The following is a 9,798-nucleotide window of genomic DNA, read 5'->3' as shown; positions in this document are numbered from 1 at the left end:
CTAATTGGTAGGACTAACATTACATGTTACTTCTGTGAACTTTCCTTATTCTCCCTCCTCATGACGGTGAGAAATAAAAAAATATCTTGAAGATATGTGGGTTTTTGGTAACGGAATAACAAGGGACATGTATATTTCTCCAAACAAAATATAAGTGTTGATATTAGTTGGCAAGTTTGGAAAGCACAGTACAGTACAGTAGAACACAATAGAATATAGAACAGTACAGTAAAGAAAAGTAGAGTAGAGTAGCCAGGCCAGGCTAGTTAGCACATTTGGTTCATAGGAAGTGGTGAGAACTTACATTTTTGGCTTCCCATCGGTTCTAGGAACGAAGCCATACGTTTCTTGACTGGTAAAACTGAACGTTTTTTAAATGTTCATTGAACCTAAAATGTGCCTGTTCTGGGAAGTAAATTTTTAGGTTGCAGGAAGATTCTGATAACGTTTCACAACATGTGAAGAAGAAAAAAAACAGAACGTTAATAAAACATCACAGGAAAACTTTCAAGGAACCAAAGTAAAACGTTTCCATAATTTCCCTGCAACCTAAAATGTATGTTCTCAGAACAGGCAAAATGTTCACTTCCATTCTCAGAACGTTAAAAAAATCTTCAGTTTTACCGGTCCGGAAACATATGGCTTTGTTCCCAGAACCAATGGGAAACCAAAAACTTTCAATCCAACAACTTTCACGGAACCAAATGTGCTAGCTGGGATCTTTTTTAGATACATTTTTATTACTTGTTAAAAAATAAATAATTATCTGAGGAATTAAAAAAAAAAATTGCATAGAATATATTTCAGTATTTGTATTATCTATTTTATACAGTCTTTTTTGCTCAAGGGCTCTCTGCAAGCCTGACTCAAACATGCATTCATTATGGTTCCTAATGACTGGGACATGATATAAGGTTGCACACATAATTACCGGTCTCAGGTAGGCCACTGTACAACACCAATTACATTTGCTTGAGTATAAGGAATTTGCAATGTACTCGGATGACTATGAATATGACAGTGTCTAACACTAAGGCCATACACATTAAAAACCTCATGATAACTTAGTAGACTGTGTCGGAATGTGTTCCTACCCATGGTCTACATGAAATAAATGCCTGGAGATGTTGTGGAGGAGTCAATGGAACAATGAACTCATGCAACACAACTATCACATTTCTACAGAGGAAAGAACATGGACAGAGGACTGTACAGCAATTAGAGGGAACTATCATGTTACAGACAAACAAACAACACCCAATGTGTTTCTGAACAACATTGGAAATGTATACAGTGCCTTCAGAAAGTATTCACACATCTCGACTTTTTCAACATTTTGTTGTGTAATAGCCTGTATTTAAAATGGATTCAATTGAGATTTTGTGTCACTGTCCTACACACAATACCCCATAATGTCAGTGTTATTATGTCTTTACACATTTGTACAAATGAACAAAAAAATAAAAAGCTGAAATGTCTTGAGTCAATAACTATTCAACCCCTTTGTTATGACAAGTCTAAATAAGTTCAGGAGTAATAACATAATAAGTTGCATGGACTCACTCTGTGTTTAATAATAGTGTTTAACATGCTTTCTGAATGACTACCTCATCTCTGTACCCCACACATACAACTATCTGGAAGGTCCCTCAGTCGAGCAGTGAATTTCAAACACAGATTCAACCACAAAGACCAGGGAGGTTTTCACCTACTGGTAAATGGGTAAAAAAAAGAAAAAAGTTGACATTGAATATCTCTTTGAGCATGGTTATTAAAACCTGTTGAGGACAGACGTTCCGCTAGCGGAACGCCTCGCCAATATCCAATGGAAGAACGTGGCGCGAAATACAAAAACCTCAAAAATGCAATAATTTCAATTTTTCAAACATATGACTATTTTACACCATTTTAAAGATAAGACTCTCGTTAATCTAACCACATTGTCCGATTTCAAAAAGGCTTTACAGCGAAAGCAAAACATTAGATTATGTTAGGAGAGTACATAGCCAAAAATAATCACACAGCCATTTTCCAAGCAAGCATATATGTCACAAAAACCCAAAACACAGCTAAATGAAGCACTAACCTTTGATGATCTTCATCAGATGACACTCCTAGGACATTATGTTATACAATACATGCATGTTTTGTTCAATCAAGTTCATATTTATATCCAAAAACAGCTTTTTACATTGGCATGTGATGTTCAGAACATGCATTCCCACCCAAAACTTCCGGTGAATTTACTAAATTACTCATCATAAACGTTGACAAAATACATAACAATTATTTTAAGAATTATAGATACAGAACTCCTTTATGCAATCGCTATGTCAGATTTTAAAATAGCTTTTCGGCGAAAGCACATTTTGCAATATTCTGAGTACGTAGCTCAGCCACCACGGCTAGTTATTTTGACACCCGCCAAGTTCGGGGCTCACTAAACTCAAAATTAGTATTAGAAAAATTGTATTACCTTTGCTGATCTTCGTCAGAATGCACTCCCAGGACTGCTACTTCCACAAGAAATGTTGTTTTTGTTCCAAATAATCCATAGTTATGTCCAAATACCTCCGTTTTGTTCGTGCGTCACTATCCAAAAGGTAACGCGCGAGCGCATTTCGAGACAAAAAATTCTAAATGTTCCATTACCGTACATAGAAGCATGTCAAACGCTGTTTAAAATCAATTTTTATGGTATTTTTCTCGTAAAATAGCGATAATACTCCAACCGGACAATAGTGTATTCATTCAAAGAGGAAAAGAAAAAACAGCATGGTCACGTGAACGCGCATATCGAATCGCTTTGTCACCAGGCAGACCACTGACAAACTGAGCTACTATACTCTGCCCAGAGACAGAAGACACCTCAATCCACTTTCTGAAGGCTTTAGAGAGCCAATGGAAGCCTTAGAAAGTGCTACGTAACCCCACAGATACTGTAGTTTCGATAGAGAATCAAAAGAAGAACTACAAATTCTCAGACAGGCCACTTCCTGATAGGAATCTTCTCAGGTTTTTGCCTGCCATATGAGTTCTGTTATACTCACAGACACCATTCAAACTGTTTTAGAAACTTCAGAGTGTTTTCTATCCAAATCTACTAATAATATGCATATTCTCGTTTCTGGGCAAGCGTAGTAACCAGTTTAAATCGGGTACGTTTTTTTCATCCGGCCGTGAAAATACTGCCCCCTAACCCTTAAGTTATTAATTACACTGGATGGTGTATCAATACACACAGTTACTACAAAGATACAGGCATCCTTCCTAACTCAGTTGCCAGAGAGGCTGTGATAGGAGAAAACTGAGGATGGATCAACAACATTGTAGTTACTCCACAATACTAACCTAAATGACACAGTGAAAAGAAGGAAGCCTGTACAGAATAAAAATATTCCAAAACATGCATCTTGTTTGCCATAAGGCACTAAAGTAAAACTACCAAAAACTTTGGCAACAAGTCACTGAGTACCACTGTTCATATTTTCAAGCATGGTGGTGGCTGCATCATGTTATGGGTACATTTGCCATCGGCAAGGACTAGGGAGATTTTTAGGATAAAAAGAAACGAAATAGAGCTAAGCGCAGGCAAAATCCTAGAGGAAAACCTAGTTCAGTCTGCTTTCCACAAGACACTGAGAGACAAATTCACCTTTCAGCAGGACAATAACCTAAAACATCACAGCCAAATAGACACTGGAGCAGCTTACCAAGACTAAATTGAATGTTCCTGAGTGGCCTACAGTAGTTACACTTTTGACTTAAATCAGCTTGAAAATCTATGGCAAGACTTGGAAATGGCTACGTTGCAATGATCAACAACCAACTTGATAGAGGTTGAATAATTTTAAAAAGAACAATGTGCAAATATTGAACAATACAGATGTGCAAAGCTCTTAGAGATGTAAGCAGAAAGACTCACAGCTGTAATCGCTGCCAAAGATGATTCTAACAAGTTTTGACTCAGGGGTGTGAAATGTTATATTACATTTTGTGTTTTATTTTTAATAAATTTCGCAAAAATGTCTTAAAACATGTTTTCACTTTGTCATTATGGGGTCTAGTGTGTACATGGGTGAGATTCTGTTTAATTTAATCCATTTTAAATTCAGGCTGTAACACAACAAAATGTGACATGAGTCAAGATCTTTCTGAAGGCACCTTCCCTGTGTTCTGTGAGCTCACTCAAACAACCTGGAAAGTAGGTTCTGATGTGCCATTGTCTACTATGCCATCTGGTGACTTTATATACAGTCACGAAGCCTGGGCTTTGGTTACCTTTTTCTTATTTCAGATCAAGTTTGTGTACTTCCCCTTCCACTCTTTTCTCCATTATCCTCTGCATTCAAAACAGATTACAGCTACTGCTGGATTAGTCACACATGGAGTTACCTTCATTAACATCACCAGACTGAGACACAGCAGTAGCTGCGTGCTTTGCTTATTACTCTCAATATTCTCTCTCTCTCTCACACACACGCACACGCACACACACACACACACACACACACACACACACACACACACACACACACACACACACACACACAGTTTAATCTCAACACAGATAATATACATTACACACACACTGTTGTTGTTATTCAGTAAGAGGTCCGAGTGCACCTGTCAAGGAAAGCAGACTATTTAGAGCAGGAAGAGGAGTAAAGTTCACTCCACCCATTGGTAAACATTGCCCTGGAGTGAGTGAGTGGACACGTGGGCAGCCTCATCACGGCTAACAGCATAGAAATAGGTCAAATAGAGGAGGTATTACTGAGTTGGGCAATGTTTGGTTGTGTGAAACCAAAAGGGTACACTAACAGTGGGCCAATATGGTATTGAACGGTCAATTGCTACATATTGCAGTGCTTTATGTTATTTATCTAATAGGGGTGGCAGGTAGCCTAGTGGTTAGAGTGTTGGGCCAGTAACTGAAAGGTGTATGGATCGAATCCCTGAGCTGACAAGGTAAAAATCTGTCGTTCTGCCCCTGAACAAGGCAGTTAACCCACTGTTCCTAGGCTGTCATTGTAAATAAGAATGTGTTCTTAACTGACTTGCCTAGTTAAATAAAGGTCAAATAAAAAAAGAAATAAAAATGAGGTATACAACAGACTGAGAAAGCACAGATGGTGCAGTGCTTTGCAGTGTAAACAACATGAGAGAGCTGGAGAGGGAGAAATACTATTGGTGCTCTATGGTTCAGTATTGAGGCAGGAAAAGGGGCTGTGTTAATTTAGCCCACAGGAAGCCCAGTGCTTAGACAGGCATCCCTTTACTGTAGGAAGGAAAGGTGTGATCTCCTGCCCACTGTCACAGCATGGCAGCTGTACATCCCTGTGTGCACCACCACTACAGTCAGGGCTGGTAATGACTTCAAATAAAAATATGCTTCTGGAAAATGAAGCTACAATTATCTGTAAGGTCCCTCAGTCAAGCAGTGCATTTCAAGTACAGATTCAACCACAAAGAGCAGGGAGGTTTTCCAGTGGTTCGCAAAGAAGAGCACCTAATAGTACATGGGTAAAAAAAAGCTGACATTGATTATCCCTTTAAGAATGGTGCAATTATTAATTACACTTGGGATGGTGTATCAATACACCCAGTCCCTACAAAGATACAGGTGCCCTTCCTAACTCAGTTACAGGAGAGGAAGGAAACCACTCAGGGATTTCACCATGAGGCTAATGGTGACTTTAAAACAATTACAGAGTTTTTATGGTTGTGATAGGAGAAAACTGAGGATGGATCAACAACAGTCTAGTTACCCCACAATGCTAACATAAATAACAGAGTGGAAAGAAGGAAGCTTGTACAGAATAAAAATATTCCAAAACATGCATCCTGTTTGCAATAAAGTAACACTGAAAGAATTGTGGCAAAGAAATGTTAGTTTTGTCCTGAATACAAAGTGTTATGTTTGGGGCAAGTCTAACACAACGCATCACTGTGTACCACTCTTCATATTTTCAAGCATGGTGGTGGCTGCATCATGTTATGGGTATGCTTGTCATCGGCAAGGACTAGGGAGTTTCTCTGTATAAAAAGATACAGAATAGAGCTAAGCACAGGCAAAATCCTATAGGAAAACTTGGTTCAGTCTGCCTTCCACCAGACACTGGGAGACAAATTCACCTTTCAGCATGACAATTACCTAAAACCCAAGGACAAATATACACTGGAGTTGCTTACCAAGACAACATTAATCGTTCATGAGTGGCCTAGTTACAGTTTTGACTTAAATCGGCTTGAAAATCTATAGCAAGACTTGAAAATGGTTGTCTAGCAATGATCAACAGACAACTTGACAGAGCTTGAATAATTTTTCTTAGAATAATAGGCAAATATTGTACAATCCAAATGTGCAAAGCTCTTACAGACTTATAGTGCACTATGGGCCCTGGTCAAAACTAGTGCACTACATAGGGAATAGGGTGCCATTCCAGACGTAACCAGTGTGTTCTAGAAGGCTCCATCTCCTCCTGATGAGTTCCAGTCCCAACACTGATGGGCTCCACAACACTAAAGACTGTAGTACTCCAAGCATTTCATTTGACAAGGTTGTATTTAAGTAAAGTACTGTAATGAGAGTCAGAACTCGATGGTTTGGTGTATAGGCAAAATGTTATGTGACATTTGCATAATTTCCATTTCTTGGTCATGGTGCATTTCTTGGTCAAATTAAATGTGGGTGGACTACGTAAACATAAACGGTACCGTAGATCTGTCTTTATACTATTGGGCTACCTACTGTATGTAAACGCAGCCTTTGGATCTATCTATTTATGTTGATATTGTATATTGTTTATATACGTAAGCAAACATTACAATATTTCAATGTTAATTATTCTTCTGGTTTTCTCTGCATTGCGCATCGCATAAAGAGTGAAAGAATGTAAGGTACAAATCAATACACAATAGTAAATAAGGTTATCCAAACAATAATTATATCCCTAGAGCAGTAAAATAATATAGATACATACAGTTGAAGTCGGAAGTTTACATACACTTAGGTTTTTCAACCGCTCCACAAATATCTTGTTAACAAACTATAGTTTTGGCAAGTTGGTTAGGACATTACTTTGTACATGAGACAAGTAATTTTTCCAAAAATTGTTTACAAACAGATTATTTCACTTATAACTTAAGAACACCATCCCAACCATGAAGCACGGGGGTGGCAGCATCATGGTCTGGGGCTGCTTTGCTGCAGGAGGGACTGGTGCACTTCACAAAATAGATGGCATCATGAGGACGGAAAATTATGTGGATATATTGAAGCAACATCTCAAGACATCAGTCAGGAAGTTAAAGCTTGGTCGCAAATGGGTCTTCCAAATGGACAATGACCCCAAGCATACTTCCAAAGTTGTGGCAAAATGGCTTAAGGACAACAAAGTCAAGGTATTGGAGTGGCCATCACAAAGTCCTGACCTCAATCCCATAGAACATTTGTGGGCAGAAGTGAAAAAGCGTGTGCGAACAAGGAGGCCAACAAACCTGATTCAGTTACACCAGCTCTGTCAGGAGGAATGGGCCAAAATTCACCCAACTTATTGTGGGAAGCTTGTGGAAGGCTACCCGAAACATACTTTTTCCAACCTACACTCTGAATGTTGAAATGATGTACTCAATATAGACAAGAAAAATACAATAATTTGTGTGTTATTAGTTTAAGCACACTTTGTTTGACTATTGTTGTGACTTAGATGAAGATCAGATCAAATTTTCTGTCAAAGTTATGCAGAAATCCAAGTAATTGCGAAGGGTTCACTTACTTTTTCTTGCCACTGTAGGTAGCTAAACCACTTCGGCTACCATACAGAAATATGACATCCTGTCTCCGCTTAGTCTCAAGATCAATGAATACCAGCCATGTCTCTTTTAAGATGTAAACAGCCTTCTTCTACTACCTGGAAGTTCAGAATATTTTCTTCAGTTATTCCAAACATTCAAACTGGCCAGGTAACTTGTGTCTTTGAGGAAGTTCAAAAAGGAAGTTCAAGCAAATTCAGCTAATGACAGTGAGCATATTGTTTGCTATCTTACCCTGATTTAACAGCCTATTCCCTACTGTTGACCAGTTCATTCATATTTTAAAGTACATAATTATGATATGGTCTGGTGTACAGGACATACCTGCCATGCTTTGCATCATCATGGCCTTTGTCTCTGTCTTACATAACTCCTTCATCCTGTATCAGTGACCAGGTTAAAATGCATTGCGTGACCCAAAGGCACATTGATGTTAAATATTAAGCTCTAATGCATTCATTTAGGGTCGTTTTGTCCTGGACCCTCCAAAGGTCCCTCCGAAGGGTCCCCCACAAGCTGTTTTGAAAGTCCGATTTATATTAATGAAGCAATCCATTGAACAGCGAGGATTTCAAAAGCTTCAATGATTCATTTCCAAGAGGGGGCAGCGGGTAGACGGATGGACAATCTTGTTTTTGTTAGTTGTATTTCTATACTATAGCACAGCTGGCACATATTGGCCACGCAGAGGGAAAATGCTATTTTGAAGCTTGAGGAGGTTTAGTCGACCTGTTTTGAAGACTAATGTGTACAGTACCTTTAGTACATCCAGGTTGTTGTTTCACTATGAACATCAATGTCCAAGCTCCACATCATGTTAGTATTCTCTATTGTTCTAGAATGCGATAAGTTTAGCTCTTTATACAACCTTGACCGAGTTACTATTTATCAGATTGAGGGTTAAGATACATTCAGTGTGGTGGTCAAATATACACTTTAACACGCTGACTGAGCAGGTGAATTTTCCAATGATGAGAGAAAACTATATTTTTCTGGACCTGTGTTCTTTCGTGGGAATTTCCACGTTGGAAACAGTGCTGAAAACACACCAGGGAGCCACACAACACAACCTAGCCACAGTCAGCAGGATAGAGGTTTCCAGAATAATAAAAAGGCTGTCAATATGAGAGAAAAATAAAGCATTTAATGGGTTAATGTCAGTCTATTTACAAAACCATAAAGCAAATGGAGCGTATCACAAATAAAACATTCTAAGTGAACAGGGACACAATAGCTAACAGACGTTTCATCATCCCAAGGTCTTTAGTATTCAGAATGCCTCGTTCACTTGTCACAGCTGCCTCTTCCAATTTACAGCCATATCATTAAAGTTACTGAGGTTTGAATCATATTAGCATCTATTTCTCCCCAAAAATATTTTCTCTAGACATAGAAGAAGAGTACCAAACTTGTTGCCATAACAACTTCCACTAGCAACGTAAGCCGCATCTCCACACATTAGTTTTAATTGATTGTACACCACTTGTTCTGGTTCCTCTGTGGTGTCCATGGTAACGTTGACGGACGTTTTTTGGAGCAGTGATACTTTAACACATCTCCCACATATCTCTCTCTATTTGTCTCTCTTTCAGAGCGAGAGCAGCGGCATTTCACTGAAGTTTCAGTAAAATAAGTGGTGTCCTAAGTTCTATCATAGCTTACTGCACGGACATGAAACAAACTCAGGCCTCTGGAACTTCAGTAGATGAGGCATGGGTTTATGTTTATGCCTGGAGCAATATGTTCTGAAAACTGTCTGAAAACTGTAACAGACAGTGCCCCCCCCCCCCCCCCCCCCCCCGAGGCAGCTTCCTGTCTGGCGCACAATCTAAAGCTGCTTTTTAGAATCTAGTGAAATAAGATACTGTAGGGGGGTTGAATAGAAAACAGTGAATCTTTGGCTCAATCTACAGTACTACAACCTTGTCAATCTACCAATTGTCAGCTGTCAGTCTCATGAGGAGGTGGATGAGGGATGTG

Source organism: Salmo salar, chromosome 24 (assembly GCF_965601325.2).
Source record: "Salmo salar chromosome 24, fSalSal1, whole genome shotgun sequence".
Taxonomy (NCBI): Eukaryota; Metazoa; Chordata; class Actinopteri; order Salmoniformes; family Salmonidae; genus Salmo; species Salmo salar.
Note: the sequence above shows the minus strand (reverse complement) of the source record.